This window comes from Mesocricetus auratus, unplaced genomic scaffold, assembly GCF_017639785.1.
Source record: "Mesocricetus auratus isolate SY011 unplaced genomic scaffold, BCM_Maur_2.0 Super-Scaffold_100014, whole genome shotgun sequence".
Taxonomy (NCBI): Eukaryota; Metazoa; Chordata; class Mammalia; order Rodentia; family Cricetidae; genus Mesocricetus; species Mesocricetus auratus.
Genome location: NW_024429197.1, coordinates 44,938,855 through 44,962,948, shown reverse-complemented (window position 1 = coordinate 44,962,948; position 24,094 = coordinate 44,938,855).

The following is a 24,094-nucleotide window of genomic DNA, read 5'->3' as shown; positions in this document are numbered from 1 at the left end:
GAACAATGTTGAGGAATCATCACTCCAGATTTCAAGATACACTAAGGATCTTTAGAAATAAAAGTATCATTGCATTTACACAAAAACAGTTGTGTAGAACAATGGAAGAAAATAGAATATCCAAACTGTAGTAATTTGAATCTTATCTCCCTCCACTCCTCTTCCCCCTCCCTCATTGGAAGCCTTCTCAATCTAAAACATCAGGAAATGTGAAACTAAACTTTGGAGAGTTTAGCCATCAATGTTATGTAACAAATACAAATTGTTTATAGTATAGTTTTGAAACAATTTTTTGCAACATTTAGCAATTAGTTCATCTGTTGTAACAGATATTGAAAACAATAGAGGCTTAGATAATACAGTCTGTTTTTCTGGAACACTAAAAAGTGAGTAGATGGACTTCTAACTTCAGCTCTACCATCTTTGGTGCATGGCCCCATCATGTGGGCCAGCAGGTTTGTTCAGGTCACATTGTCACATCTCCACCCCAGTTTAGAAATGGAAGTAGATCTCCCTTTGCAAAACAGCAGGAAGCCTGTGCATGTCAGTTAAAGTCAATTCTTCTGAGCTAGACTCTAGTCTTGCAGTCACATATACGTCTAAAGAAGGCTGGGAAATTCAGACTTTAAACAAGTGACCAAGTGTCTGCTGAATGCTCAATTACAGCAGAATAAATAATTCTGTTATAGCTGAAAATCCTCTCTCAGAAATTTCCAGTGGGCGTGGTAAAGGAATTTGTATCTGGATTGATCCAGTTGCAAACTTACTGTACTGTACAGAGTTGAGAATCGAAATGGTCACTACATTTTATGAATGCAAAAATATTGTTAGCAATTTCTGAAAATGTATTCGTTGAATCATCATTTCTTCGATTATGGGGAGTAATATGGCAATTCTTTCGCCTACATACATATCCCTGATGTGTTTTTACGGTCAATATGTTTAGAATTTCTGTTGTTAGAAAACAGGGAATGTTGATAGCTTTCAAAGAAGAACAAAAAGTTTATTGGATCTGACCCATGAAGATTTACTTTTACATGAAAGTGACAAAGACCTAAAGTACCTTGCTGTTCCACACTAGTCTTTCTGAACCAGTTATCAAAAATTGAACCCTGTTATTCAACCAAAAGCAATATTTACAAGTTGGACTATATTCTGTAGAAATCAGGGGTCGGGGGATTGACTAAATACATTCTTCATGCAGTGTTAGGGGAAGAGCCTGAGATAGGCATGCGAGAGTCAGAAGTCTAACTTAACTCCACCCTCCAATCTCTGCAGCCTGTCACAAGGCACTTAACTTCTTCATAAAGCAGAGAAAACATGAGATGGTCTACATGCCTTGTAGAGTTCTTGTAACAGCTAAATTCATTTTACAAAACTCATTAAGTGAAGAATGTGTTGCCAAGAATAAAAGCATCTAGCCACTGCTGGTATTCACAACAAAATGATACATTATGGACACTCTAGCCACACCCAGACCAAAGAGCCAAAAAAACAATTGAGTTTAGAAGTCATGTCAGAAATATGCATTATATATCTTAACATGCTTTCTTAGAGCACTTTTACATTCACAGTTAAATCAGCAAGTATTGAAATCACATGTCTTCCCTGATCCCATAGAGTCACAGCTTCCAACACTAGCAACAACCCATGCCACAGTGATACATTCTGGGTAGCTAATGCACCTGCATTGATATATCTTCTTCACTTCATGTCCGAAGATTTCATTAGGGTTCCCTCTTAGTTTTTATGTCCTTCTGGTTTTGGCAAATGTATAACAGTGTATATATCTGCCAGTATGGTTCCATATAGAACATCTTATGCCTTAAATATGCTTGGGTCCTATGTATTCTCTCCTCTCTAGCATCCCCTGGCAACCACTGACCTTTTTACTGTATTTATAGTTGTGACTTTTATAGAATGTCATGTAATTGAAATTTTATAGTATAGAAACTTTTCATCACTAAACATATTTAAGATCCATCTATGTCCTCTCATAGTTTAGCAGCTTATGTCTTTGTAGCACCAAATAATACCAATTATCTGGATATCCCAGTTTATCAAAAGGCTATTGTGGTTAATTCCAAGTTTCAATCATTATAAATAAAACATCTCCAGACATCCATGGATGGTTTTCACATGGACACGTGGTATCTGTCAGACAATTACCAGGGATGACCATTGCTGTATTTTAATCTCTTTGTTTTGCAAAAAAACTGTCAAATTGTCTTCCAAGGCGGCTACATATTCTGCATTTCAACAAGAAATGAATCCATATCTTGATCTACATCCTTGTCAGCATGTAATGTTGCCTGTGATCCAGGTTATTACCAGAATAATACATATATAATGGTATCTCAGTTGCCAGAGTATGCAATTGTCTAAAGTACCAGGTTGGGGATGCCATGCAGCATCCTCACACATTTATTTGGCATTTGTGTGTCTTTACTGAAGTCTATTCAGGTCTCTGTACTCTTCAAATAGGGCTGCTCATTTTCTTATTACTGAGTCCTTTGAGCATTTTGGTAGTACTCCTTTATTGGGTATGTCTTGTAAAAATATTCCCTAATATTCTAAGCCTTTGAATTTGTCTTCCAGTTCTTTCAATGTCTTACAGAGCAGAAGTTTTCAATTCTTATGAAGTCCAGTTCGTTACTCCTCTCATGTATGATATCTTTAGTGTTCTATGCAAAGGTCATTGTCAAGCTAAATATTATTGTCAAGCTTAAATTATTTCATAAGCACTTTCATTAAGCCTATGATCTACCATAAACTCTGTGTGTATAGGGTCTTTGTCTATATTCAGTTTTCTACATGTCAAAATAACTCAGGATTAGCCCAATGAAGGAGATACATAAAACAATGTATGCATGATAGGGTGTGGTAAAGCTTCCTGACCCTCTCAGGCACACTGTCTCCCAGAACAGCAGAGGATTCACCAATCCAGAAGGTCCATTTCCATCCCCACCCTGCCAGCCCTTCTCACATCTCATTATATGTAGTCTAGCCTGGCCTTGATGTTGCAGTCCAGCTTCTCAGTCTCTTAGTGCAGAGATTACAGGTGTACCCCACAATACCTGGTCCTGCTTCTATTTGTGTGCATGTGTGGTATGTGGTGTGTGTGTGTGTGTGTGTGTGTGTGTGTGTTACAGTCTGTGGCACATATATGGAAGCCAAATTTTCTGGCATTTGTCTTAATTTGACTCTTCTTCAGCCTTTATGTGTGTTCAGAGACCGAGTTTACATTATCAGCCTGGCATCACTGTGAAACAAGTGTCTTCAATAACTGATCTCAAATCTACTTCCTTTTTTTTGATAGAATTCCTCATTGTCCTTGAACTTTCCAAGTAGACTACGTTGGCTGGCCAGCAAGTCCCAAGTGTCTAACCATCTCTTGTTCCCCAGTGCTGGGATGACACAGCTCTTTTCTACAAATTCTGGGAACTGAAGCCATGTTTCAGTAATTGTAAGGCAATACTTTGCCAACCTTCCCAGCCACAGTCTCTATTCTCAGTTGTCTAGCTTTACCTGAGTGTGGTATTTTTGCCTGGTTTCTGATACATATTTAAAAGTTAATAAATATTGTTTGAATTGTCCTTTTAACTGTAAAGTCCGCAACAGGGGGTGTAAAGGGCAGGTTTGGAGCAGCAATGCAAAACATAGTTTTTTGACCATGGAAAGAGTAAATTGGCAAAAATAATTGAAAAAAAGGTTTTAAAATATTAGTTCAATACCATAATAAAACATGGAAAAGAAAACAGGGGGAGGAACAGGAACATATTTACTGTGAACATTGTGTTGTATTATTCTTAGTAACATTGTGAAGTAACTATCTCTTTTATTCATGTGCATTAATGGTCATAGATGCTAGGGACCCTTCCTTATGCTCAGTACTTAGTAGGAATGTAAATCTGGTAGCAAATCCTTAATCCAAGTTATGGTGGATCCTAAAGGTAAGATGAAAGGAAGGAAGATCAGCTCCCTTCAGTGTAAGACAGATTATCTGAATCCACAAAGAAACAAACGGGCCAGGTGTTGGTGGCACACACCTTTAATCCCAGCACTCGGGAGGCAGAGGCAGGTGAGTCTCTGTGATTTCATGGCCAGCCTGATCTACAGAGTGATTGCCAGGACAGTCTCCAAAGCAATATAGAAAAACCCTGTCTCCATCCCAAAAAAAGAAAGAAAGAAATGAAAGAAAGAGTATTTTATGCCACTGACATAGATGAAGAAGAAAGGGATGAACTTTGACAAACCCAGCATCGGATTGCACAAAGAAAACTCATGGGAAACAGAAACAGAGCCAGGGATGATAGGAGATTGGTGAACAAAAGAAGAAACCAACTGAAATGTATAATCTCATTTTCCATGAGTATCCCTGAAATTAAAGTGCATAGCAGAAAGGTAAGTTCACTCATTGAAAACCAAAGCAATTCTTCAGGAATTAAAGATGCATGTTTTATTTTTAAAAAAAGATGTATTCCTATGGGTTCTTAGAAATGATTAGTAACTACAGGATTAGCCGATTCTTCAGCAGGTCAGAGAGAGCACTTAAGATATAAATACGCACGAGGAACTGAGTTCAAATCTCCCGCATCTGTGTAAAAAGTCATGTGTATCCACACTCACCTGTAACCCCTGCACTGTTGGCAGAAGAGGCAGCAGGACCATTGGTGCTTGCCAGGCTCCTGCCTTGCTGCAAGTTTAGTGAGCGACTGTCTCAAATGAATAAGGTCAAGTGTACTAAAACAGGACAATTGGTGTCATCTTCTGACTCATCACCTACACTCACACAATACACACACTCACAAACACAAGAAAAATGGTTAAAAATGAATAAGAAGAATTAGAAGTTTAAACATAGCCCATTCCATGAGAATTCTATAAAACAAACTGACACAAACAATAGGGCTAGCTCTCCACCACCAAAGCCTTTGGGGTTGGCTTAGAGTGGCAGTAATGGTTTTCAGTCACATGCAGCACATCCGGATTGTGGAAATTCCATGGCTTTATTTTTGACTGTTGGTGTATAAATAGGAAACGTTCATGTAAAACAGACCCATATTTAATTTTGATGTATCATGTAACTCATGTGACTTTACAAAAATGTGAGGGTATCTCAGACTCTGCTTTCTCATCCATGAACCATCCTTCTCACTGGGCTCTGCCAGAATTAAGTGAGGTACTGAATGTCATGTTTGGTTATATGCTCCATAAATGTGGGGAGCTAGTTACTACATATAGGGGCTACAAGAACTTAATCTTTGCTAAGAATAGACTAACAGAGAGAAGACAGAGTTGTGTTCAGAACGTGTTGACTTGAGAAACCAAAAACATGGGAATTATGTAGGCCTCCTCACCCAGGGAATCCAGGAACCCTCACTGAGCAGAGGCAAATGAATGCTGGGTAGACCCACATGCTTCCTAAAAAGAGAAAGTGATAGCTATATCTGTCTACCAAACTGGTCCCGCCTCTCCCACTCAGACTTTCTACTTGTTCTAATATTAGCCTCAGCATGCTCATTGCAAACCAAAATATCCTTTCGAAAATCCGAGTTTCTCCCTTAATCTCTGCTGAACTACACTTAGAGTTGCAAATGTGTATTTTTTAAACTAACTCTAGAATATAACAGTTCGCTGACATTTACAGTCTGAACTTTCTCATTTCCTTTTGGTTTTTCAGGAGAATAATGTACAGAAACATGATGTTTGGTTTCAATTTTTGGCAGTAAGGTGAGGAGGACTAATCTCTCTCCCCCTTAGACATTTTTCTACTTAACTTATTCATAGCCCCTTGGAGATAAATTATCTTCTCCTCACTACACGTTATTATAATGTGTCTAGTGCTGAAGTGTGTAGAATGGAACCTTAACTGCTTCAAGTTACTAGGGTATTCTCTGGGGACCTAAGATACCAAATACAATGAGAAAAGGGTGTTGTGAAAAACCTCTTCCTACTGTGAATATCAAAGTCTTCTTGTAAATGTCTCTTTTGAAAAAGTCCAGCTCCTGGAACCCAGTGACAGAGAGGGAAGAATGATAAGGAAAGAAGTCAAGACTGGGCTGGTGAAACCCACAGAGACACCTGACCTGAACAAGGGGGATCTCATGGACCCCAGACTGATGACTGAGAGGCCAGCATGGGACTGATCCAGACTCCCTGAATGTGGGTTTCAGTGAGGAGGCCTCAGCAATCTATGGGGCCTTGGGTAGTAGATCAGTATTTATCCCTGGCATATAAATAGACTTTGGATACCCATCCCACAATGAGGGATGCTCTCTTGGCCTGGACTCTTGGGGGAGGGCCTAGGCCATGTCCTGGATGAAATGACAAGACTCTGGAGATCTCCCATGGAGGGCCTCACCCTCCCTGGGGAATGGAGTAGGGATTGGGTCAGGGCAGGGGAGCTGGGGGACTGGGAGGAGGGGAGGGAGAGGGAACTGGGATTGACAGGTGAAGGAAGCTTGTTTCTAATTTAAATAATAATAAAAAAGAGGCCAGCTTTACAGTTTTGGCCACCATCACAACCTAGTTCTTTGCTGCTTACTGAGATAATCTTTAGAACTTTAAGGACATGAATTCCATCTTCTCAAAGTATAATTTGCAACTGGTTTTCTTAACATGGAACTATAGTTTAGCATCTGCTTTTTTGTTCATGAAATAATGTAGCTTGTAGTATTTTTTAAGCTTGGTTCTAATTTATTCTGTGAGTTTAATTCCTTCTAACACTTTATATGAGCCCAAAAACATTGAACCAAGTGACCTGAAACTGCTGTGAAGATAGGATGAAAGCAGAGAGTATATGTATTATTTGACACCAAATTCATCATTAAATAGGCTGTCAACGGTCTTCTCTCTTATGTGAAACATCATGCAGGTCTTGTCACTCACATATCACACATGGATAAATTCTCTAGTTCCCTTTGATATCAATCACAATGTTTCAATAAAGAAAAGCATCATGCCTCTTGACCATACTTCATGTATTCCCTTCCTTTAGTCAAAATTTCTATTTTCATTCTAGGTCAGCTATCCTCTAGACATCAAAGACTTCTGTATAGTTAGAGTCAAGTATAAAATTTATGTGTCTTCTTTAAACCCCACCTTCTCCTACCAAGTACTGGTTAAGTCTTTTAACTTCACTTGATCTTACTGAGCTGGTAAGGGATTCAAGGAATGGGATTCAGGATTCCATGTTGGCATTCTCTAGCACACCTTGAAGGCAGTAGCAAGATGTAGAATGGCTCTTTCTCTTACTTGGATTCTGGATTCTGCTGGTTTTGGGCGAGATGCTTCCACTGAAGGCCTGATGACTGACAGCTCCACAGACATCAACAATGTCTCTTCTCTTCTTGGCTGCCTAAGACTGTCCTCCAGCTTTTGAGATTCTTGGAAACCATGTGACTTAAACTGTCTGCCATTGTCTCAATTTGCTTCAGGTAATGTCCTTAAGCAAGATCCTTCTCAAAATAGTATTTGCCAACTCAATCCTCCACTTAGCCCAAAGAAGCTCATATATATTACTTACAGTCTGCCTCTACCAGTCTAGGAGGCAGCCCTCTTTACTTTTGCTCTGTTCCTTCTCACTGAATCCCTAGGAAATGCACATCAAGGCAGCTCCCTGTCCCTGCTTAAAGTTGAAAGGTAAAGTTAGAGGTGTCTAGCTACCCGAGATGAAAAGGGTTCTTCCCCTTTTCTCCCTGTTGAATGGAGGTGACAAATGGAAAGCTCAAAGGCAATTACAGTGGAGAAATTCTCCAGCCAGCTATTTTGCTTCTCTTTCAAGTTTCAGATCTCTGTCTTTGATGGTTGGTCATTGACAGAACTCCTTTCATAATTTCTTAGCACATTTTGAATAGTTCTGTGCTCAGTCTGCTTAGAGTGTTGATAACTCATCCCCACTGTAATGATACAGGTTTTCAGTGTCTCAACAAAAAAGGAACACCAAAATGACCACATGAACATTTTGATATTGAAGGCTGTTGACTCAGGCTTCTGTATTTCTCCTTGCTTTGACCAATTTTGTGATTTCCCTGGAACTGTTACATCATTCCTAAAGACACATCTCAGGAGAGTCTTCGCATTCAGAAGTTTAAGAGACAAAAAAATCTGTAGCCCTCTTATAGTATTTGCATACTTCATTGAGTTGTACACTTAAAATGAGCGAATTTTATCATATGTAAATTATACCTCAATAAAGAGCTGTGATGTGTGTGTATGTGTGTGTGTGTGTGTGTGTGTGTGTGTGTATGTCTTTTAACTTGATTTTATTTTTGTTTCTTTGTTTTGCTTAGGCAGACCTTGAATATGTGGTAATCCTCTTACCTCGGTCACCCAAGTGCAATGACTACAGGCATGAGTCACTAAGCCCACTTTCAATCATAAGCTTCTTGAGGCCTCTTCTCTCACATTTATCTTTGTAAATTCTTCATCTTGCCATGCAAAATACTCCAAGCTTTTTCACTATCTAAAACCATCTAGTATATGACCCATTCTTTGCTACATGCCCAAGAGAGTGAAGGTGCAGATCCCTACAGATGAAATGTTCATAGCAACAAAATACAGAATAGCTCCAACTTGGAAACAACCCAAGCGCTCATTAACTTTCCTGTGATTGTCTATACAATGGAAGCTACTCAGCAATAAATCAAAGTACTTGGAACTGAAGAGATGGCTCAGCATTTAAGGGTACTTGCTGTTCCTGCAGAAGACCTGAGTTTAGTTCCTGGCATCCACCTGTTGGCTCACAACTGGTATAAGCCTAGTCCAGCAGTTCTGACCCCTTCCTCTAACCTCTGCAGGTGAGTACCTGCAAGTAGTGCACAATATATACATTCTACTATAGAGACATCGCCACAAAAAATAAAATAATTAATTTTGAAAACACATGATACAGTATAAATAACCCCAGAAATATGAGGCAAATTTAGAAAACTGGACACAAAATGTGACATGTGATGTGAATTTGTGTATAATAAATGTCTTGAAAGATAAAATTTACAGAAAGCAAATTAGCGATTAGCTGGCTCTGGTAAGGAAGTGAGATTAAGTGTAAATGGGCACAAAGGATCTTATTTAAAAAGTACTCTAACACTGGCTTATATTACAAATCATAAAATTTAGGAAAATCATTGAGCTGTATACATACAAAGAGTGAATTTTATTGTATTTAATTTCTACCTCAGTAAAGTGTTGTTTGTTTGTTGTTTTTAACTGAATGCTCAGTGGAATTTGTTGGCATTTTTCATTGATGTCAGCTTCTTACAGGTGTTAAAACTATTGAAGCCTCAAAAAGTTCAAAATAGCATATAGGGCCTCTGGGCCTCTGCCTTGCCTACAGAGTCATAAACAAACATATTGCTTCCATATCAAAAGCCCAGATTCTTGAAATTTCATGCAAGGTCAGATCACAGTTAGATTGAGTGCAGCTGCAATGCACCAATGGTTTTCTGGCATTGAAAAGAGCTGATGGTCTCCCCAAGTGTCTAGTTTAATAATAAAAAGTGACTTGGGCACTGAGCATTAAAATTTCCTCATAACATGAAATCCTTGTCATTGTGGGATTTTAAATCCTAAATTGGATCATAGTAGCAAAGTAATTTAGAAATCAATCAGCTTCGTGAGTCAAAATGAAAAACAAGGGATCAATGTTTCCTCTAGATGTTTAAAATAAAATCATATTTTAAAAATGATCTATACTCACACTTCTGGCAAATACATGTTCTATGTAAAAGAATAGGTAGAACTCATTCATCTTCAGAGATGTCTGTTGGGAGTTTCACTTAATGCTTTTTTTAAAGACTAAAGGTAATATTTCTAATTATGTAACTTGTCATATTTTAAAATATTTGGAATATTCTCACTGTTGGTCAGCCATGTCTAGAAATGTAGCTTAATGAATCTGAATGCACTATTATTTGGTCTCAAATCAGTTTTCCCTAAACATCGCATATGATCTCAGAATACAAAAGTAGTGATTTGCACTTCAAAATTCCCAGGGTTTAAGTCATTTTCATAGTACCAGGAAACACATATCATAAAGCTATTAATATTGAGGAGCATATATATGAACATACAGTTGACTTTTATTGTAACAACTCCCAATGCTGTCCACTGAGTTATGATTACATATTCAGCAAAAAAGTAAAACATATCACAATCCTCCAACATCCACAGCCATTTCATTTCATGGTCAGTTATGCAGAGGTCACAGCAGGAGTCAGCTTTGTGTTTTGAACCTCCAAAAGTTATGAAAATTTATACCTCAGGCTCAACCAATTTCAGAAAAGATTAATGTATAGTAGGAGTATCTAACAGGAAGTCAATCTTCCTACTTAACTATGCTGAGCACAAGGAAAAACAGCAGCCAGCCCACCTAGGCATTAGTGGACTAGTCTTAGAATTAATCACCGACTGCCCACTGTACACCAAGTGCCATGAGAAACACAGTTATATCTCAGTCACCATCCTCATGAGACAGCACTGGTATATTTGTACCAATAAGTAAAAATAATTAAGAGATCATACAATGCTACAAGAAAAGAACCTGTACGCTGAGAATAAAAAATAATAATCATGGGAAGATGATGGTGAAGAACCAAAAATTAAAATTAATATTAATAAAAGTTTAAAAACTTAGGCCCTGAAAAGGGCATTTAAGGTAACCTCTCCACTATTGCTTAGACTGCCAGTTGATGTCATCCAAGTAGATCTTTGGAAATCTCATTAGTGCCAGATCTCTCCTCAAACCTATAATGACACCCTCTATTATGGCATTTTTCATCTTGCTCTCCTCCATTCTTCCCGGATCAACCTTTCTGGTCCCCCATGTCTTCCTCTCCCCTTCTCTTCTCCCCCTCACTTTTACCCAGCTCCCTCTCCCCTCCCCCTATGCTTCTATTCCACTCAGGAGATCATATCCCATTCCCCTTCTCTGGGGTACCATGCATATCTCTCTTAGGGTCCTCCCTGTTTCTCAGACTCTCTGACAGTGAGATTGTAGGCTGGCACTCCCCTGCTCCATGTCTAAAATCCATATGAGTGAGTACATACCATGCTTGTCATTTTGTGAATGGGTTACCTCACTTAGGAAGGTTTCTTCTAGTGAATTTCAAGATTCCATTGTTTATTTCCACTGACTCCATTGTGTAAATGTACGGCATTTTCTCTATTCAGTCTTCAGCTAAGGGGCATCTAGGTTGCTGCCAGGTTCTGGCTATTACAAATAATGCTGCTATGAACATAATGGAACAGATGACCTTGCTGTATGAATGTGCATCTTTTGGGCTTAGCCTAAGAATGGAACTCCTGTATCTTTTGGTAGACTGATTCCCATTTTCCTGAGGAACCACCATACTGATTTCCAAAGTGGTTGTACGAGTTGGTACTCCCACCAGCAGTGGAGGAGTGTTCCCATTTCTCCACATCCTCTCCAACATAAATTGTCCTCTGTGTTTTTCTTTTTTTGTTTGTTTGGTTTTTTTATTTATTTAAATTAGAAACAAACTGGCTTCACATGTGGATCCCAGCTCCCTCTCCCTCCCCTCCTCAAAGTTCTTGTTATACAGGTCTTTCATTTGTTTGGTTTGATTTACCCCAAGATATTTTATGTTGTTTGTGGCTATTATAAAGGATAATGTTTCTCTCATTTCTTTCTCAGTATGTTCATAGTCTGTATATAATGGGGCTACTGATTTTTTTAGTTAATCTTGTATCCTGCCACTTTGCTGAAGGTGTGTATCAGCTGTAGGAGTTCCTGTGTAGAGTTTTTCAGGTCACTTATGTGAACTATCATATCATCTGCAAATAGTGAAAGTTTGACTTCTTCCTTTCTAATTTGTATCCCTTTGATCTCCTTTTGGAAAACACATAGTATTTTCTATATAGTATCAAATGTGAGCTTTATAACCATAAAGAAACTATACAACACATTAAAGCTGTTTTCCATGATCACTTTTGACTCATTAGAATTCAATATTTTAAAAAATCTGATCTTTTGGAAGCATGTAACTTACATACAAACATGGGCAAATAGAGAAAAACTCACAAAATGCACAATAAACACATGGTTAATTCTGCTTGGCAGGTTGACAGAGAGAAAGAAGTGTTCAAATCATTAAGACAAGATAATTCCACATGAAAGCAATTGTCAGCTATAACTTAATCAATGAACCATCCTCAAGATTCAGGAAAGCTTGGGATAGCAACATATAGTCTCTATTTGCTTGCAAGTTGACTAGTACATGTTGATTTGTTTGATTTTGTTTGTTTATTTCTATTTGGTTTTTGGTTATTGGGTTTTTATTTTGTCAACTTGACACAAAGGGGTGTCATCCAGGGAGTAGGAGCCTCAACTGAGAAAATGCCTTCATTTATGAGGCGTTTTCTGGATTATGATTGACTTGAAAGAACTCACCCACTGTTAGAAGTACCACCGACAGACAGGTTGTCCTTGGATATAAGAAAACTGAGGAGGTCTTGGAGAACAATAAACAGAATATCCATGACCTCTGCTTCCATTCCTGTTTTAGCCTAACTTGATGATAAACTATAACCTCTAAGCTAAATAAATCACAACTATAGAGAAGCTAACCAACAAGTATGTCTTTGGAATTCTATACCCTGATTATACTCACACTGACCCTAGCTAGCTCTATTACTCCATAATAGACATTCTTCTTGTCTGTTTCTTAGAAATTACACTGGCCAAAGCCTCAATACTCAGACTCACAAACTCAGATTGTGGTGAGAATTTAAGCCCAATTCTTGGTCTGATATTTTGTATTCAATTCAGTAAACATCATATTCTTCCTAACATGTGCAAAATACTCTCTTGGAATTTCAAAAGCCCAGGATGACAGCAATTAAGAAAATCTCCTACAAGAACTCACAACCTACAAGAAATCTAATATGACATTGTCTATCCTATATATTGCAACTAAAATTTTGACTTAGATGTTAGGAATTGATAGCCCACCATTCTGTTTTCATTCTATTACTGTTATGAAACATTTCAACCAAAGGCAACTTGAAGAGAAAGGGGTTTTATTTCATATTGCATTTCAAGATCATAGTCCATCTCTGAGGGAAGCCAAGGCAAGAACTCAGTGCAGGAACCCAAAGGTATGTGTGCTTGCTATTTCATCCCACATTGCCTCCAATGAAGAAGCTCACTCAGAGTCATGAGGGTGCCTCAGGAGCCATGGAAGAGGCTGCTTGCTACCTTGCTTACAAACTTATGTTCAGGTTGATCTATCTTTCTTCTGAAGGCTAGGACATCCAGGACAGGGATGGTGTTACCCAGAGTAGTCTGGGTCCCCTTGCTTCAATTAATGATAAACACAATCTCCCAGACAGTCTGATCTAGGCAATTCCTAAGTAGAGGCTTTCCTCCCAGATGACTATAAGCTGTGTCAAAGTTGACAATTAAAACTAATAAGTATAATCAATACTCAAAATGTTCAGCATACTTTTGAAGATCAATAAGTTATATAGTACCTATAGTAGAGGACAATAATAATTTATAGTAATTAGTTAATTTCAAACCTTCCCAGAGTTAACACAGTACTAGATATTAGGCATACATTCAATAACTAGTTTCTTAAAGAATAATTAAATAAAAGTCCATTTGGATGTCCAAGTTTGTTTTATATAATTAATTAATTTAATATAATTTAGATTCTGTATCAGTAGGCAATGAAAAGGAAGTACCAGGGATGGAGAACAGATGATCACTTCTATGAAGACACACTGTATTATTAGTCAAGCCTTGCAAGCCCTAGAGAGCATCCTTCAAACTACTTCTTGATTACCCAGAGATGTCTTTCAAACAGAAGGCCAAGACTGTGAGTGAATTCTCTCTAAAACATTGCATGAACCACACCCAATAAGCTTTCCTGTTGCCCCACAAGCTCACTACTTCCCCGAGAAGCAGCAGAGTACTTAACACAAAGAAGGGGAAGTAGAACATGGGTAATGGGAATGGTGTCCATACAACAGCTTAACTTCTCAGCTAAGAGTTGCTTATCACTGCCCTCAATGAGGACACTCTAAAATTAAAAGAAGTCTTGAATATTGACAAGGTCAAATCCTGTTTTTATCCTTGATGTATTTGACCAAGAATATATATGTTCCAAGCTTAATAACCCTATTCATTTTAAGCAAGCGATCAAGAGGAGTTAATTAGTAAATGGGGTTAGGTATTGGACAAGTAGTACCCAGTGAAAATTTCTATCTCATCTTTATTTTCTTACTGTAGTTTTACATTTGTACAAGACATTTATCACTAACCCTTTGCATTTAATGAATACCATTATATAGATAAAATTAATTTCATACATCAAGGCTGTAATAATGAAGAGCTACATTTCAAATATGACTTTGAATTTACCTAGAGTAAATCCATTATTTTATCCTCCAATTACTACATAATTGACTTTTTAGCTGTGTTGTAATTGATATCCTCATAAAAGACTTTCCATTAACCAATTTTGGAAATAATGCTACTGTAATACTTCTATCGAGGGTCTTACTTTTTCATTTAAATCCATTTTCAGTGTCGAAAACCTCTGCTTTCTGTGTACCTCTGTTTCTTTAACTGTGACAAAGTGAAAGTGTTTCATGTGAATAGTCTCTTGGCTAACCTTTGCCTGATAGTGCCATCAGTGATTAACCCACTGGGAAAAAAACATCAAATGTTTGCATTTGAGAAATCATTTTCCCCCACAGATTGCAGGATAGAGTGGAAGGAACTTATAGTTAGGGATTGAAATGTAGAATAGAATTTGCTCTGAATACTCCAGGATATTATCAGTGGAAATGGGAAATAGCTTTGAAACATCATTACAGAGAAATCCTAGAGAATCTCAAGGCATCAGGAAAGCCAGCAAATGCTGTCATTTGTGGGTATGACTCTAGTGATCACTGCCAGCTAAAAATAATCACTTTTCATATTTATTGTTATACACTTGAGAGCTGGGTTTATTTTAAATGTTGGAAAATGTACCTTTATACCAACTAACCCAGTTTAGTCTTGATGAATTTCAATCAAGTCCTCAAGACATTTCAGATTTTGTAAAGTTTGGGGTCCCTTCTTGGAGATCAGTGGCCTAGACAAAAGCAGTAATGGAGATAAAAGGCTTGTATCTCATGATATAGCCGTTTGGCTTTAAAATGGCAATGACTTACGAGTAACTAGATCAGGCAACAGAGGCTGATAAAGTACTACATGCAGCTAGGCTAGGTATATTTTGGCCCTGATACATCCATCTCATGTGTCACCAGGAGGGAGATGCAAGTGCATTTTCTAAATTCCCACTGAAAAGATGATGCCCAGCCCTTCAGTTCTAGGCAAGACCTCAACATGAAAAGGAAAACAATGTCAGCTCCCATATTAAATTTGAGTTACGACGCCACAGAGAAGCTGATATTTCCAGGAAGAGTTATAACAGCTGCGAAAAGGGCCATTTGCTTCCAACTTTGAAAGAGTGACGGCTCACGAGGGTCTCTGGGTAGCCCACCTACCTGCGACTCAGCTTTTTGCACAAAATACCAGCTCCTTAACAATTCTGTGTCACTTCGCACGAAAGTGTATTCTAGAAGAGGTTTCCTGGTAAAACATTAGCAGTTAATCAGATAATTGCTAAACCGCTTGCCAATAGCCTGCAGCCATTCACTGCTCTGAATAATAAGTGGATTATTAATTTCTTCATCATGGCCCTCAGACCCCAGACTGGCTCCCTGTGCTGCTGCTAGAGTTCCCGCTGTGTCAGCAGCCTCACTCATAGACTTGGGCTTTCTGTCCTTCACATAAACCAAGATGCAAATTGTGGCTTGTAGGCCCCTCAGGTAAACCACTTTCAGTATTTAGAATGCAGAGATTGTGGAATTTTTCATTTTTTCCCTAATAAGTCTGTTTTCAATTGTTCCCTGGTTATCAGAACCAGACCACAATGAAAGTGAAAGCCTGATGATGTTCATTTCCACAAAAATCATGGCTATCTGTTTAAAACAAAATAGCCCACTGTTTATAGTATCTCTGTGTTGCAGGAAATTTGATGCTTTCTTCTACCCAGGAATCTCTTAATTGACCGTGTATTAATTAAAAGCATTGCAGAAAGGGCTTCGGGGGAAGCAAAGTAGGATACAGACCCTCAATTCCTCCCTGTTAGAGAGGAAAAGATCCCTACATAAATACTAAACACAAGCAAGACTAGAAGAAATGCAAAATAGGTAATCGCAATTGGAAGGACAAGGTAGGGTCATAGTAAAAGGCCACAGCATCCAAGGGCATAAACTAATGAGGATTCCATCCAAGGCCACAAACTAATGAGGATGATGTGGAATTAGGAGGGAAACATAAAATATTTCAGATCAGAAATCTGTAGGGAACAGGGGTGAGGTAAAACAACAGCAATAAGAAGTAACCCTCAGAGCTGTTCAATATAACTTCCATGAAATTAATCCCTAAACTATGCTCAGTGCTCTGAAAGTACTAAATTGCACTTTTTTTTGCACAAATTAGGTGAAAAGAATAGTAACCAAGGATCCAGAAATTTGTATACACATGGGTGAAGCTATTAAAACTCAAGTGATCTTTCACCTAGTGATTTCGATGTGAGGCATCTCTTTTAAAATCCATATGTGGAAAAGTTTTGGTCCCTAGCTGGCAATTCCAATCATTGAAAAGTGATAGAACGATGGGAGTGCTGGTGGATTCGTAATCCAATGGAATTATTGATGGTAATGGAAATAGGAATGGAAACATTTAAGAACTGTTGAGACTCTGCCTGGGGAAAGCATTTGGCTCTTCTAAGAGCCCATTGCAGTTGCGGTTCTATTATCTTCTGTGAACTTAAGTGATATTAGCGACCAATGCTTCTGCACCAATATCACTTCTCTTGTTTCCTTGAGGGCCATCCAAATCGGCGGATATCTAGCCATTTGCTTTTCTGGCCTCCCTACTTTCCCTCTTCCTCGCTTTTATACTGGTTTTTGTTTTGTTTTGTGCTTCTCTCTCTCTCTCTCTCTCTCTCTCTCTCTCTCTCTCTGTGTGTGTGTGTGTGTGTGTGTGTGTGTGTGTGTGTGTGTGTGTGTGTGTGTGCACCACCTATGTGAGGGTGCCATGGGAACCAAAGCCAGGCGTCAGATAAAGCCTTTGGAACTGACACTTGCAAGCCACTCAGCATAGGTGCCGCATATCTCTTTCAAGTCACACATCCTTAGCCACTGAGCCATTCCTCCAGCACCAGTTTTTCTGGGTGTTTGAGGCAAGATCTCAAATTCACCATGTAGCTGGGGATGACCTTGAACTCCTGATGCCCTTGTGTCTAATTTCCTATTGCTGGGAATAATTATAGGCTTGTACTAGCATGTCCAGCTATAGTGACCTTTCTAAATGTTAACCTGACCATAGCGTCCCCCTTTAGAAAATCCTTGAGCATATTTTTACCCTTATTCTGAAACTAGTCCAAATGGCTTGGCCAATGTCCAGACCTAGAGATCACTCCTCTGTCTAGCAGGTTTGCACACTGCAATATCACCTCCCCCTGTCATAGTATTTCTTTAATACTCTGATCCAGGAAGCCAATTTAGCTCAAATTTTTTAACAGCCCATTCCTTGATACTTTCTTAGACACTGGATTGTTATGGTAGTCTGAACGTAATTGGCCCCCATAATCTCCTAGGGAATGGTACCATTAGGATTTATGGCTTTGTCGGAGTGTATATGGCCTTGTTGGAGGAAGTGTGTCATTGGGGCAGGGGTGAGCTTTGAGGATTCCTGTGCTCAGGATACTGCCCAGTGTCTCAGCTGACTTCCTGTTGTCTGCATGATGTAGGATTCTCAGCTCTAACACCACACTACCTTCATGCCACCATGTTCACTCATGGACTGAACATGTGAAACTGTAAGTGAACTCCCTCAATTAAATATTTTACTTCATAATAGCTGCCATGGTCATGGTTCTCTCCACAGCAATAAAATCCAAACTAAAACACTGACAAATGGAAAGCAGCACAACAATATAGTCAATGTTAGAGGTCCTCTGAGCAGTACTACACAAAATATATTTAGACACAGAAGAAGGAACTTCTTTTTGCTGTGTTTCTGAGAGTCTTCATTTGGATACTTCAATAATTTTAATAATGAGTAGGTTCAGGCCAGACAGATAAAATGTGATTTGGGATTAATGGTTTTGTTTGTAGTACTGCTGTGTGGCTTTTCCTGGGGAAAAATTAACATACATCTATTCGTTCCAGACACGACGCTGACATCTAGCTTAGCGAACCAGTGATTGTATTGGACTTCCTTACAAGAGTACAGGAAAAGAGCTACTTAGCAGAGCATGGATGACTCAGAGGCAGCTGCACCACTGAAAAACCCTCCCGCCAGAGATGATGACTCATAAAAACAGCATCCCTGGAACTCTGCACAATTTCCATGGAGCTCAGATAGTGAGAGAGTCTTCTCTCTCTAGCTTTTCTTACTGCTCACATAATTGAGGAAGGGCCTTGAAAATCTTCTAAGTTTCACCAGTTTCTTTCCTGAGCCTTGTAGGTTTCCTTTGTTTTCTAAATCTTTGCAAGCATGTCTACTCCATTCAAGAGAAAATGCTCCAGTTTCTAGAAACAGCAATGAAATAATTATAACGAAGGAATAGTTGTGGCAAATATATATGGCCAACAAAGCCAGAAATATTTTATATCTGCCCCATCACAGAAAAAATTATCTATGCCTGAAGGGTCTTGTGGTCAAAGACAATTTATTCTCAGTACTTAGCATATAATAGATGCTCAGCAAATGTCAGTTGAATACATGAGTAAAAAATAGAACTTTACAGTACAGTTTCTAGAGAAAAAGGCAAGAATAAAAGGGGAAAAATGAGAAAACATTTTTGTAAAATATTTGAACTGAAAAATTCCAAGTTTATATTTGCTGGATTAATGCTTTTCGTTATCATTAATCTCCCATTTGCAGTTACTCATTCTACCCCAGGATCCGTACAGCTGAGGTTTGACTCAACTGTTAAAACTGCATTTTATGGAAGCCCTCATTGTAATGATTTGCTGCATAAAGTCTACAAACCTGGGGGAATTTCTGTTTGTATTTTCATAGCCAAGAATGCCAGCATTGAGTAAGAAAAGTAAAAAGCATTCTATGACCTAGGACAATGGAAGAAACTACCCACAACGTGGGCAATACTCTGCCATACCTGATCATTTATCTCAATGTCCTTAATGCAATAGCTCACCAGATATGTCTGAGAGCATGAATTCATCAAAAGGAAATTGGTTTCAAAATGTATAATTCAATACGTCAAAGTTCACCAGATAGACTACAAAGAGACATAAAGTACACCTAATATTGCATTTGGCCATCATAGTTTCACTCCATCTGCCATCATTTACTCAAAGACCTTCAGATAAGCAGAAGTGACAAGAAAAGTGTTATTCCTTTGATGAATTTTTCAGGGCCACCCTCGGTATTGGAACTTGCAAGATAACAAATGATTACATTTGAGTGATCCTCAGATAGGAATCATCGATGGAAAGAAAGACTTAGAAAGTAGTTTCAAAATGACTCAAGTCATTTAGAAACCAAAACAGATTAAGCCAGAGGTATAAACTAGGCATTCCAGGATAGGAAAAGAAAATGTAGCAGCAGGTCCTTACTGTTGGATAATCTATACAGAATGCAAAGAAATCAGCAGCATAAGACTGTTTTCATCATGCAGCTAAAGATGAGTGAGTGGAAGTGGATAGAGAGATACAATTTATGGGACTCTAAATGAATAGTCCCACATAATCCACAGAGGAGGTGGGGCTTAAAGAATCCTTTGAAAATGGCACAGGTTGGCAGAGAAGAATGCATGAGGAGTACTAAAATTTGGCAAGCCTCATCTAAAGTCTACAGAAGGAAGTAATGAGAGATGAAAGTAGTGAGAATCAGGCAGATAATTAATTTGCAGCACGCCTTGAAGCATGTGCTGAGTAGCCCACACATCATAATAGAAATGTCATAGTCAGAACAACATTACTGTACAAATCATTCCCACACACATCATTTCTTCTTTCCGTAGATTGGAATAATCTTTCCCTTTTATCCCCCTGTTTTACCTCATCTTCAACACACCACCCACCCAACCCTCAAGTAAATAACACACCATCCACCCAACCTTCAAGTAAATGCTAAAATGCCACTCCAGAAAAGCCTCTGCTGACTCATAAACTAGATTAGATCCCCAATCTCTTATACTTTTTTGTCTGGACACTGTAAATCAGTGAGCAGAACCCTAGTTTGTTCGCCAAGCTGTCCTTTACCTCTATCATGGTATCTGGTGCTCAGTAGAGAGAAGCTACCAAAAAGAAATAATCATTGAATGAAATATGATCAAAGTCTATTTACTTTCATTGTTATTTGAATTACTCATACTTGCCAGGTTTAATATGAAAACTCAATACATGTTTACAGTATATATAAAATCAGATGTTTAGCTTTCTTACTGTCTCAAGCAGTTTTAAATTTTTATTAGCATGTGAGAATTCACTATATGTATGGAATACATTGTAGTGCATGCTGATAATGTCAGGATAACTTCCGTTTTACCTTATTATTTTGTATTTAAGTCTCATGAGGAAAAAAGATGAGCCAGGTATGGTGACATATGCTATCATCCAAACACTCAGGACACTAAGGCAGGGGATAATGAGTTCCATGCCAGATCCTGTCTCAAAAACAAGCCGATAGATAGAGAATAGATAGATAGATAGATAGATAGATAGATAGATAGACAGACAGACAGACAGACAGATAGATAGATAGATAGATAGATAGATTGATAGACAATAGATACTTAGGCAAGCAGAAAACTGGGTGAATGATTACAAAGACAATATCCAGTCATATGTTGCCTACAAGAAGTATACTTCATTGTCAAAGATACACTTACTGAAAGGATGGAAATAGGTATCCTACACCAATGAGACGCAGAAGCAAGCAAATACATCTCTTTTCATATCAGACAAAACAGTATTGAAGACAATAGACTTTACTGGTCCAGTTTTACACACACACACACACACACACACCAATACTGAATATTTTTTATTCTTCAGATTGTGTGACAAGTAATGGAAAAATATAAATGAAATAGTTATTTTTATAGCAGTAAACACATTTGACTTTTAGCTTAGTTTTATCTTTCAGTTGTCATACTATGTCTCAAAATTGTCTGGATGATCAGACTCTTCATGACATCTTCAGAGACTTCTACACCAAGTGAGTGAAAGGGCTTGCCAACAATGGGTTGCTTTCCTGAAAAAAAATTGATGGAAATAACAAAGTCATAACATTAACTGTTAGAACCCCTCAAGTCAAACTAGTGAAATAATGAATTTAAATACTTCCATAGAAGTAATCTAACCCAATTATGTCCATGAGAAAACTACCTTGGTCAAATTTAAACCAGTTCTCCCTCTGTTGAAAATTTTCCAGAGAAGTATGCTAAAAAATGAATATGTATAATCTACCCCATCCAAAAAGATCTACACATTAAACTCAAGATCACCAAAAATGATATTAAGTACGGAGTTCACAAGGACAAAACCTTGAATGAGTGACAGTAGTGTCCTTATGAGATCCAAGAACACTCATTTACCCACATTGATATAACCAAAAATCAATGGTGACCTAGGAACCAAGATGTCAGCAGATGGGCCTCAGCCTGGTTTAGAATCTCCCTAGACTTCAGAAATGTAAGAAATATTTATTGATTATTAGCCACAAGTCTGTGGTCTTTTGTGATATCAACCCTCAAGGTAATGTTTGAGTTCTCAGTTACTTTTGGGTTTAAGACTCACTTTATGAGATGAAACCCGTACCTAACACTGCTAAAGTGGTCAAGAACCTGAAACTAGCTAGGTCATTGCCCTAATGTGTTAAGAGAAGCTTTCCTTGAGAGGAAAGCCTTCCCGCCCGCCTGGTTCTAGATCCGCATCAGTCCCAAATAAACACACAGGAGGCTGTATTAATTATGAAGCTGTTGGCCTTGCTTGTTTCTTACTGGCTAGCTCTGACTTAAGTAATTACCCCATAATTGTTAATCTAAGTATTTCTCTTACCGGAGAATAGTTCCGGGCTTCCTACCTCCATGGCATTACATCTTGACTCTCCTGTGTTTCTCCTTCCCAGAATCCTCCTCGACTCCTAGTCCCTCCTATCTAGGTTTCCTATTGGCTCAAAAGTACTTTATTGACAAATGCACAGGACTTCCCCCCAACACTAATGAAAAACTTACTATAATCATTCTGTCATAGGAACATAGCAATAAAATGACTCCTAATGACATATTAGATATTGTTATATTCACAGACCAAGGTCTCACTCAACCCTCATTAAAGAAGCTTTTTTTCTTACCATATATGGGTAATAACACAGATATCCATAGCTGGAAAATGTGCAGAGAATGAAAGACATTGGATTACTCTCTCCTAAGTGAGATGTCTTCATCAAACTCCTCCCCTTCAAAGCTTGGAAATCTATGAGAAAGGGGGGCTTCAGGAAAGATTGTAAAATCCAGAAGGGATAGATGACGACTCCAAGGAAACAGTGTCTTCCAGATGTATGTATTCAAAGACTGTGGCAGCATGTATAGAACCTGCAAAGATGCAAGCATAACAGGGTCCCATCACTGAGAGGGGTATGTAGACACTATGTCCCATCCCTAACCGAGAAACTACTTGCAATTGACACCTGTTGGGAAAGGGTAAAGCAGTCTTCTCCAATGAGTGACACTGGGCAAATCAACCACACTCCAGGGTAGGTCCAATTCCCAGGAGTAGTTGGCCAACACAAAATTAGCTATGAACTCTTTTTTGTGGATTTTTGTTTAATTTTATTTTGTTTTGGCTTTTTTTCTCTTATTCATGATTTGCTTGTTTGGTTTGATTTTCATTTTAGTCATTGGAAGTGGGTTAGAGAAATAAAATTAAAAGTTGCATGGGTAAGGAGGTGGAGAGGACTGTGGGGGAACTGGCTGAGGGGAAATTATGTTCAAAATATGTTCTATAAAAATAATAATTCAATAAAATCTCCACACATCAAGAGTCTCTTTAACTCCATTACCAATCCTGTTCCAATATTTAATTGCTTATTGCACAGCAGAAATCCAAAATTGACAAGAAATCTTACCATTTCCTTTTTACTGTACCCTAAGGGCAGTTTGACATTCCTGGGGCAATCTGGGTCAGAACAGACAGGTACTGGCTTTTGCTGACTATCTGCTGCCTGGGTTCAGCCAGCATTGCCAGGACATAAATATGCATTTTTAGGAAAGTTTTCATAACTTTCCTCACTTTGACCTTCTCACTTCCTTATCTATAAAACTATAGATCTATAGTATGCTCAATAAATTTGAGAATATTTGTAGAAAAATTAAGTATGTAAGCCATTAAAAGAAATGACAAATGCTGTTTCTCCCACTTTTTAGTAAAGCAGCTATATACCAATTGTTTCTTCATGAGAAATGTCTCAGAAATATTGTAAAATATTTTCAAAGTTCATATAACTCACAAGAGTGCTATAAGAACAATTCTAACAATAAAAAATATTTTAATGGGGGACATAGAGATGGCTCAGCAGGTAAAGGCAATGATCTGAGTTGTTCATCAGGCAATGGCATGAGTTCAATCTCTGGATAACACACAGTAGAAGGAAAAACCTACTTCAGAAATTTGTGCATTGACTCACATATAATAGCATGTTCATGTTCACACATGTATGTGCACACAAAATAAATGAGTAGGCAAGTGACACAAAAATTTTAAGGAGTATAATTTTAGGTAAATAAATGTGATTCCCTGTGACTTTCAAACTCCGTTGGTATCGTCAATCATTCCTTCCTTTATAATGTCTTCCCTCCCCCACTCCAGTTAAAACCCATACATGTATATGCATATACATTAATATATAGTTTAAAGAAGTTATTCTACTCATGGTTATAATGCCACCAACTCCCAAGAACTATAAACTATCTTACAAAAACATCAGTTCCATGCATAAAGAGAAAAAACTCTTTATAAGCTGTTGGACAGGAAA